Below are 13258 nucleotides of genomic sequence, written 5' to 3'. Positions count from 1 at the left end.
CAAATGCCCTACCCGCTGTGCTGTCTGCTCCAGCCCTACAAAACTATTTTACACACAGCCACACACACATAGACACACAGACACAAACACACATACAAACAGACACGTGTGCAGGCACTGAAACATAGAGCCACAAAGACTCACACAGATACATAGACACACGGACATATGCATCTACAGACTAAAAAGTATGCATGCAAAGATATGGGCATATGCACACAGACAAATTTACAGACATGTACATATGAACATATACACAGACACGAAAACATACATTGGCACACACCCATGTGTACATACAGACCCAGACATATACAGACACACACCAACATAGAGATAAACACACTTGCATACACAAATAGCATACATACACCCACTTGAATAGATTGACAGCAGACATATACGGAGACGCATGCACACACAGACACAGACATACACATTGACATACAGACACAATCAGACAATACAACATATGCACACAGACATTTACATACACAGTTACATAAACATGCACACACAACACACATATACACAGGAACATACATGTGAAAGAATCTCAGATGCACAGAGACACATTCAGACATACACACAGAGGAAAAAATATATATATAGACACACATACACAATCTCACAGACACAAAAACAGATATAAAGACGAATAAATACTGATACACAGACACAGACATATACAATGATACACATGAACACAGACATACACACAGAGAGATTCACACACAGACATATGCAGACATACCCAGTGCAACACAGAGAGACACAGTCATATACACAGATGCACACATGCACATACAGGCACAAAGATACATACACAGAGAACTAGAAACACACATAGATATATGCATAGAAACACAGATGCACACAGAGACATGTACATAGCATAGACACACAAAAACACATGCACACATATTCATATACCCAGGCACACAGACATTTACACAGACATACATGTTCACACAGACATATATACAGACACACTAACACACACAGACACAATGCACACAGATACAGATATACAACATATACAGACACATACTTGCACACATGACATTGACATGCACAGACACACAGACACATGCACAGACACACATGAACTCACGACATATGGAGACATGTGCACACACAGTCATCCACAGACAGAGATACACACAGACACACACAGACACATAGACATACACAGTCATTGGTATATACACATACATTACAATATACAGAGACATGCACATGCACACACAGATACAGAGACATACTAAAGCACACACATAGACACACCTATGTACAATATACACAGATAATATGTACACATTCATAAGCAGACACAAAGAGACATATACATATACAAAGACACACGTATACATGCACTTACAGAGACGCAGGCAAATGCTTCCACACTGAGACACGTATAGACTCGCAGACATACACACACATGCATACAGACACACAGACATATACAAACAAAAAGACATAGATATATGCATAGAGCACACAGGAACATGCACAGAGATACACAGAGATATTTACACAGATGTATATGAGACGCATGCGTACCTACATATGCAAATGAACAAAGACATAATCACAGACACACACGTGCATACAAACACACTGACATACACTCAGACACACAGATATATACATAAACTTAGACATACACATAGATATACATGGAGACACAGAATGACATAAAAATAGGCACACATAGACACACACATAGACACAGAGACGTATGTAGGTTTTATATATATATACATATGTACACACATAGATATACATACACAGAGATAAGACATACACAGACACTCGCACAGGGAGACAGATATATGCTGACACACAGACATATATATAGAGAAACACAGACACACAATAACTCAATACATGCACCCAACCTATGCCTATACACATGCACACACAGACTGAAACACACATGCACACACAACATATCACAGATATACAAAGACATACTTACGTACATAGGCACAGAAAAATCAGACACATATCCAACAACATATGTTTGGACAAACACATGCACACACAGATATGCACGCAGATATATACATAGACAGAGACAGAAAAGGACATATACAGACACAGACATGTATACAGACACATACAGACACATACAAATACAGAAATATATACAAAGACATGCAGACAGATACATAGAAAAATTCATAGACACAAAACTGTACAGAAGGATACACACTACATGCACAGAGATAATCACAGATATATGCACAGGCACACAGAGACTTGCATACAAACACACATGAGCACACATAGGCATATACCCAGTCTCACAGAAAAATGCAATCAAAGAAACACATACATACATATACAAACACACATATACAGAGACACAGATGCACACACAGGCACAATCAGACATATACACAGACACACAGACTTATACACAGACACACACGCACACAGACAGATGTGTATGCACACAGGTGTGTTCACAGAAACACATGCACACACAGAGACACAAAGACATACATGCACACACACTGACCCAGACACATAGACACAGGAAGACATACACAGAAATATTCACTGACACACACAGACACATTTGCATACACATAAGTAGAGATATATACTCTCAACATGCGTACAGACACAAATAGACATATACACAGACACATGTACAGACACATATGTATACACAGTTATATACACAGAAAAACAGATTTGCACATACAGACACATATACAGACACATGAGTACAAACTGACACACGGAGACCGAGACACATAAAGACACACATAGACATACACAGACAAAAGACATACATATCCATATTGACTCCCGGACACAATGATATATACACAGAACCACACATAGACAAGTCCATATAGGCACACAAAACATATTCACAGACATACCTAAGGCACGCAAAGAAAAACAGGCATACTAAGAGACATAATCACACACAGATACACACGGACACTCAGGCATATACACAGACACACTCTCATGCCACACAGTTACAGCGTGGACTTATGCACAGACTCACAACATGAACACACACAAACACAAAAACATACGCAGACACACAGAGACAGCCACATACACATACGCACCAACACATGTGCACACACAGACATATACAGACACATGTATGCACACACAGACATGCTCAGAAACACACTCGCACATACCAACACAGAGACACAAAGACAAGGACACAGATACATACACACACTCCCATGGCACACAGTTACAACACGGACTTGTGCACAGACTCACAACATGCGCGCTCACAGACACAGATATATACACAGTCACACACAGACATGGACTGCCACATATACATGCACACCAACATATGTGTATACCAACATACGTTGCACACACAGATGCATAGAAACACATGTGCACATTAACACCGATAGAAAGACAAAGATGGACACATACATAGACACAGACACACATATATACATAGGTTAAAAGACACATTGACACGGATATGCACAGATATATACACAAAATATATACAGACATACAGACACATATATAGACACACTACTATATACACACAGGCACTCCCATTGTATACACAGATACGTAACCATAATACAATACACACATCATCACGCATTGACAGATATACACATAGTATCACACAGACACATACATAGACGCACACCCACATGCAGGAAAATCACAACATGGTCTTTATACACAGACTCACAACATGAACACAAACAGACATGAACACAGACGCACATATATGCGCTGACACATGCACACAGAGGTACACACAGACATATGCCAAGAAACACACATAATCACACACAGATAAACAGACTCACACAGACACATGCCACACATTAAAACAGATTTTTGCATGGCCTCACAACATGCACACACACAGACAAAAATAGACATATACACAGAAATAGACATCCATATACACACATGCACGCACTCTGACAGACACAAAGGCACACAAAGACACATATACACAGTAGAAACATATATTTACATATGTGTGCAGATATAGCGACACAGACGTATACATATACAGAGACATACAAAGACATGGGCACACACATAGACACACAAATATACTCAGACACCCAGTGAATACACAGGTACACACATATGCATATGCAAAGACACATAATCACACATAGAGACTTAGATACATATAAACAGATACACATGTGCAGCAACATATGCGCACACACAGGCATATACATAGACACACACATGCGTACACAGAGTCACACAGACACACCAGACATACACAGACACAAAGACACACATATAGACACACATAAGACAGACATACACAGACATATACAGAGAGGACACACATGTGTATACATGGCACACATGACATATGCACATATATACACAGACACAGATATATAGACAAACACAAATAGACATACAACATATATACGAAGACACACCCAGTGCACACAGATATACGCACAGACATACCCAAGACACATACTTAATTTCACGCAGACACTTGTAGACATATTCATAGACACAGACCCATGTGCATAGACATATACAGATACATACATACATCACATACATAGTACAAACTCACGCAGAAAACTAAAACACAAAGATATATACAGATACACACATAGAAACAAAGGCACGCACATACATACATAAACACACAGAGACAATGACAGATATATACATAGAGACAGGTGTATAGAAGGATGCACAAATATATATATATACATACACAGACGCACCCTATGAACATACAGATACACAGGCATATACAAAGACACAAACACATGCGTGCACTCAGACACACAGACACATGCAGAGGTACACACAGACATTACAGAGATGTACACATGCTCACAGATAAACGCATATACATATACATGCACACTATACAGATATGTATATGCTCACACAACACAACGACACACAAATTCACACAGATATATACAAAGATGCAAATTCACATATATACATAGATACATTGACACAGACAAATACACAGACCCACATGTACATATACACTGAAATAGACATATAGACACACACAAATATATATATATGTATATATATAAACAGACACATCCAGTGCACACACAGATACACACAGACAAATAACAGGACACATATATTCATTCCCAAACATTCGCACATACTCACAGACATATACACAGACACACTCTCCTACAACACAGTCACAACACGGACTTATACACAGAATCACAACATGGACACACACAGAGACACATACATAGACACATAGATATATAAACAGCTGCACGTATGTGCACAGAAATGTTTGCACACACAGATGTGTACACAGACACATGTGCACACCACTGACACACTCGATATTGACGGACACAGTGATACATACATGGAGACACAGGCTATACACAGACACACATACATGTGCACACACACAAGAACAAGGACATACACAGACACACACAGGCCTAGACATACAGCATATTCATAAATAAACCTAATGCAAACACAGATCTCCACACAGGCCTATACCAAGACATACACATAATCACACACAAAAATACAGGCTGACACAGACATATACACACACATTCATATGCAACACAGTCACAACACGAACTTTTACCACAATCACAACATGCACACACACAAGACATACACAGTCATGTACATGTTTACAGACACATGTGCAGACACAGACATATACAGTGACTAAATACACACAGACACACATGTATATAGACACATACACTGATAGATAGACTCCCAAAACGCAGACATACTTACAGACAGTACACATATACATAGACTCACAACCACAATGACACTAACATATACATGCATATACATAGACACACGCAAACACACAAGCACACACAGATATATACACAGATAGACACAGACATAGACATAGAAACACACAGACTTGCAAATATATACACAGAAACCCCCAGTGCACACAGAAATACACACACAAAGACACAGACATACACCCGTTACAACAGAGTAACATGGACATACAGGTAATAGATATATACACATGGCTCTTGACTCACACATACACCAACACATACAGAGATACAAACACATGTACTTACATAGACATATACACAGACACAGACACACACAGACAGAGACTCACACAGGCACACATGTACACAGAGACATACAAAAACACATACTGAGGTGTATACACACTCACACACAGACATATAAATAAGCGACAAGTCTGAATTTAGGTTCCATTTTACAATCTTGCACATTGATTTTAAAGAATAATTTTAACATTTTAGTATTATTATTAATATTTCATGTTTTTTTGCACACACGTGGTGATGGTCATGGCTTACTGTTGGCTCTGCTCAGGAGTCACTCTGGGAGAGGTGGGGGGCCTGGGGGATGTCGGGGTTCGAACCTGGGTCCTTTGCACCCAGGAGCAGAGAGACAGCTTCCCCACTGTCCTGCGCCTCGGCCCTGGTTCGATCTATTCACTTGACTCTGTCTTCTCAGCTGCTGTATAAGCTTTGTGCTGTGTCCTTTCCTCGCAGTGGGGTCTGTGCGCCAGAGTCTCCGTACATTCTCCCGCGACTACAGGCTCACTCATGCCGGAGTGTTGAGAAAAGAGGCAGCCGTTTTCCTGTCATGGGAGTACAGTCCTCTGGGTCCCCTGAAGGAATCTTTCTTCTCCTGCCTTGACTCAAGAGGTAGGTAGAAACGTCTCTTTTTTCCTCAAGAGATGGGCACATGGAAATACATAGACACAGACACATGCACACTAATGCAAACACAAACATCACTGTCATCACTGTCATCCATTGCTCATCAATTTGCTTGAGCGGCCACCAGTAATGTTTCCATGGTGAGACTTGTTGCTACTAATTTTAGCATATTGAATATGCCAAGGGTAGTTTGCCAGGCTCTGCCGTGTAAGCGAGATTCTCTCTGTAGTTTGCCGGGCTCTCCCAGAGGGGCAGAGGAATCGAACCTGGGACAGCTGCATGCAAGGCAAATGCCCTACCCTCAGTGCTATCGCTCCAGCCCAAACACAGACATATCCACAGAAACACAGGTACAAACACATGCACACACAGACATATATGGAACACATAGAAATATATACACATATGCATAGACACACATGCATATACACAAACACAAAGTTTGACACAAGTACACAAACGTACACACACATAGACACGCATCTACTATACATACTGAGAAATATACAAACATGTGCGCACGCACACAGACACATACAGACACAAGCACATGCTCACATAGACATACACACATACCCAGATACAAATGGAACACACACATGCACTCACATAGACATATAGTCACATATAGACATATGCATTCACACACACTTACGTATGTACACACAATGAAATAACTATATACTGACATACATGGGTAGACACATATATATATACAGACACATAGACACATATGCACATACAATGACACAGACATATACAGCATGCACAGGTAGACACACATGAACACACACGGACATATACACAGATACACAGACATAGACATACACATGCTTACAGATAGACATACACATACACACGGCAATATACACACAGATATACAGAGACACACATATACTCATACATAGATAAACATGTATACACAGAAGAAGAGACCTGTAAACATGGTCACACAGACACAAAAGAAATATACATACATATAGATTCTCACATATGCAGAGAAACACACATGTGAACACAGACATACTCAGACATAAACACAGACAGTCAGAGACACAGAGGTATATACAAGACACACATGCACACAAAGAAACAGATATATGCACACTCAAGACAGATATATACACAGATACAAAATACAAATACATGTACAACAGACATCTGGAAACAGTACACAGATGTAAACACAAATGCACATTACAAATAGATAACCGACATATAACACAGACATTTACACACATACAAAGAAACACACACACACATATATATATATATATATTCGAAGATACACAAATGCACACACAGACATATTCAGACACATTTGTACACTGACACAAATGAACACACACAAACATGCACGCAGATATATATGTACACAGACACATTTATACAAACATACACAAAAAGGAATACAGAGACACATGTATACACACAGCCATATACAGACCACCATATGGCACACCTATACAGACCTGTGTACACAAAACAGCAAATATTTACACACGGAGAACCAGACACACAAAAACACACAATCATACACACAGTGAGATACACATATACACATGGTCACTGTCATCCCGTTGCTCATCGATTTGTTCGAGTGGGCACCAGTAACATCTCTCATAGTGGGACTTATTGTTACTGTTTTTGGCATATCCAATACGCCACGGGTAGCTTGTCAGGCTCTGCCGTGCGGGCGCAATACTCTCGGTAGCTTGTGGGCTCTCCTTGAGGGGCAGAGGAATCGAACATGGGTCGGCCGCATAAAAGGGGAACACCCTACTGCCCGTCTAGCCCACACATATATACCAAGATACATAATCATATACCAACACATGCACAAATCTGAACACAAAGAGAGGCAGACATACACAGAGACACACCCAAATACACAGATACACATCCACATGCAAACACACACAGACATACATGTTGATACACAGAAACACAGAAGACATACACAGCCATATATAGAGTCGCACAGAGATATGTACCCAGAGAAACAGACATGCACACACAGACACATATATAAACACAGAGTAAGGCACACAGATATGAATATAGACACATGCATATACAAACGTACACACGGAGACACATACATAGGTACATAAACACACAGTTAGACACACATACCCACACAAACAAAGCTGACATACACAAACACATATACGCAAACATGCACACGCAGATACAGATATGCACAAACTGAGTCACACAGACATATACACAATAACATACCAACATATAGACCCACAGACAAAACAGATATGCAGACTCACACGTGGACATACTTAGACACACATATGAATGTACACAAACACAGAGAAACAGACATATATACTAAAATATGCATACACAGACACAGATATAGACAGACACAATCATAGTCCACACAGACATATATACAAACACACATACACATAAGCAGATATACAGATGTGTATATAGATACAATCACAAGACACACTGACACACACTCAGTCACACACATCTGCCCCATATATGCATACAGAATGTTATTTATAGACACACAGGCATGTGCACATACACATAGACATGTATACAGACACACATCCACACATAGGCAAGATATATACGCAAACACAAACACAGAGAAATGTATAGACACAGAAATGTATACATTGACACGCATTTTCACACACATAAGAACACACAAACATACACAAAATATAGACAGACATATAGATATATAAACAGACGCACAGCAAAATGCATAGAGCGACATGGACAAAGACACGCATGTTTACACTCTGACATTACACACATCTACAGAGTCACATAGCTATCACACAAACAGCACATCATATATGCAGAAACATACAATATTTACACAGATACACACATGGATACATGGTAACAGAACATATACATATAGACATATGCATAGACACACAGACATATGCACAGACACAGATATATACATAGACACATGCACACAGACATTTACACAGACACAAGTGCACAGAGATACAGATACACACTAATACAGACTCAAATGCACTCACAGACACACACATGAACACATAGACATACAGAAACACAGATCGAGACATAAATAGACACATACACATACACAATACATGTGCACATAGAAATAGAGACAGATACATAGAGACACGCTTGCACACATGAAAACGTAGACACATATGCACACAGACTTATATAGAGATACAAAGGTATATGCATAGTCACACAGACACAATAACACATAGACACATACACAGACATAAACACACAGAGACTTAGGCAGACATATACACAGAAACAAACTGAAATGCAGACACAACTGTAAAAAACTAAAGCTCGCCGAGGGGGGAGTGCACTCGCAGGCTCTCTGGGTGCCTCTGTCTCACCGCCCGCGTTCGGTGCCCTGGAACCGCAGTGTGTGGACTGGATCGGGACGGCCGGTGGTCAAGGACAGGGGAAGGAAGAATGAGGACCAAGCTGGTTGCTGATTAGTTACCATTTATTCAATCTTCCATCTTTCTCATCTCCCGCACTCCCAGCTCCGGCCTCTGTCTGGATCAACTGCTGAACCTTTCCATCTCTCTCCTCCCTTTTTCCTCTCTCACCCTTGCCCCTAGGTTACACCCAGCCAGGTAGCAAAATCAATATAATAAAGCCCTTCCTGAGGGCTGTCAGGTTTAAAGGGAACATAATCTAGGGGCCCTTTAAAGCCTTTCCTGACTGCCAGTAGGCAAAATACCTCTTAAGGGTTTTTTCTCCTCTCCCCATTCCAAACACTCATTAACATCTTAATACTAGTTATTTTTGCATGGACATAGCAAGAGATACATTGAGGCAGCTCTCCTGGCAACATCTTGCCACAGGCTCAGACCACAGCACTCAGGTCAGATTAATCATTCCTCACCCTAGCAGGGTCCAAATCACTGTTTGGATCATGACAGCATTTGTCCATGATCAAGCTCTTAAGTTATGGTTAAGCATTAGGCACTTTGGCCAGGCCCATCTCGATGCCAGGGTAGCACACAACTCACCGCTTGCCCTGGGTCCTTCTCGTCCCCCGTCGGGACCCTGCTTTGGGGGTGCTAGGAAGTAAGGGCAGCTGAGGCTTAGGTCAAGAGAACAGATGCCCTGGAGGAAAATATGTAGAGTCAAATGACTTCCAGGTTACAAATGCATAACATTTGTTAAGTCTTCCTGTGTCCATACAAAAAGGACTTGCTATGAATAAACTATGCAAAGGACTCAAGGAAAGAGAAAAACATTCTTTACAAGTCAACAGACCACTAAGAAAGAAGCTACAAATAAACAAAGAGGAATAGGAGCACTGTAATGGGAGTAACCCAATAAACCTAAACTACCTGAGGCTATGTTATCCTACACACAAAGACATACAACATAGACATATACACATGTACACATATACGCACAGACACAGATGCACACACAGAAATATAAACAGACTCACATACCCACGTGTACACACAGACACAGCGACATATACAGAGATACACATGTACACGCATACAAAAGTAGACACACACATAGACATAAAGACACACATGCGTATAGACATATACAAAGACACAGATATACACAGATATACACATACACAGAAAAACACATGCATGCACATACATGTACACAGACATTTACACAGAAAAAAAGATGCGCATGTACAACACACCAGAAACAGACATATACACAGACACGCATGCGGAGATACATGTTCACGCAGACATAAACTGACACACACAGACATAAATCCAGACATGTTCAATAGAGACACACAGATATATGCACATCGAGGGTCTAACATACAAATACACACTGGCGTATACACAGACATAAACCCACATATACACACACGGAACACACAGGCACACAAACAATAAACATACAGACTTAAAGACACATAGACTCAGACATACACATGTGCCGACCCACAAAAACACAGAGACACACATAAGTAGAAGTACAGAAAAATGTACAAATGCAGACATATGCAAAGACACATAGGCACACATAGACACACACATGCATATACAGACATACAAATGCAAATACACATGTGTACACTTGTACACATTCATACAGATGCAATATGCACAAAGATAAATGAAGACAGTTATATTCACAGAGACATATAGACACAGGCATATATGCACACACCCATTTGTACACACATTCATACTGATATATAGAGGTACATGCACGTACCAACAGACACGCAGACGTAGACACAGAGAGAAACTAACAGTGACAGAGACAGACACACATATATTCATACAAACACAGATGCACACACAGACATGCAAAGACATATACACAGAGACATGCATATGTACAGACCGAAAAGAAATATGTATAGACACACAGAGACTCAGATAGATAGAGACATATAGACAGAGACACAGACATACACAAATTCACACATGTATGTAGACATAGTTCAGACACGTGCATACACAGACACAGACATATAAACAAACTCCCGGACATACAGAGAGACACACACACGCACAATTGCAGAGATATACACAGACACTGTGCACACACATGAATATAAAGACACACAGGCATATATAAAGACACAAAAATGCACAATGATAGAGACAGACCAACACACAGAGTCACACACATGTACACACAGACATATACAATGACACACAGGGATACCCAGATATACACACAAAGCCACACACCCAATGCATACACAGATACACAAATATATACACAGAAAGACATATACACAGAAATACACAGGCATATACTTAAGACAGAGACTCGCACCGACATATACACAGACACAGACCCACATGCACACACATAAATTCAACATAGACATACTTAGATCCACACACCTATGCAGTGACAGACACATACAGAGACCTACATCCACATGCAGACATTGATACATACATGTACACACATTTTCACACAGACACATATATATACAGACATGCCACATAGATACAAACATTTATATACACACAAAGACACACGCATACACACAGAATGTACAGACATACACAGACACGCAGACATAAAGATAGACACACAAAACAGGTGCATAGAAATATACACATATACACAGATACAGGCACATACCAGCATAAGATGCACAGACAGATACACATGTACACACACAGAGATATACACCAGAGACATATACATAAACATAGATATAACACATGCACAGGAACAGTTACAGTCATATCTAGAGACACATGCAGAATGCACACATATGCATACACAGATATATTCATAGACATATATCAGACATATAGAGAGATACAGAATTATATGCAGAAACACATACATATACACAAACACAAACATGCACACACAGACACAGACATACCGAGATTCAGACATAAACTCATACCCACATACACACAGACAAAACACGCACATACACAGACTCACACATGTGCACAGACAGACAAATATACAGACACCCGGACACACAAAATGAACACAGACACATGCAAGACATTAAAGTACACAGGTGCACACACATATATAGAGGCAATCACAGATACGTAGATGAATATACCAACACACAG

This window comes from Sorex araneus, chromosome X (genome assembly GCF_027595985.1).
Source record: "Sorex araneus isolate mSorAra2 chromosome X, mSorAra2.pri, whole genome shotgun sequence".
Taxonomy (NCBI): Eukaryota; Metazoa; Chordata; class Mammalia; order Eulipotyphla; family Soricidae; genus Sorex; species Sorex araneus.
The sequence above is the reverse complement of the archived record's forward strand: the minus strand, read 5'-3'. Positions refer to the sequence as shown.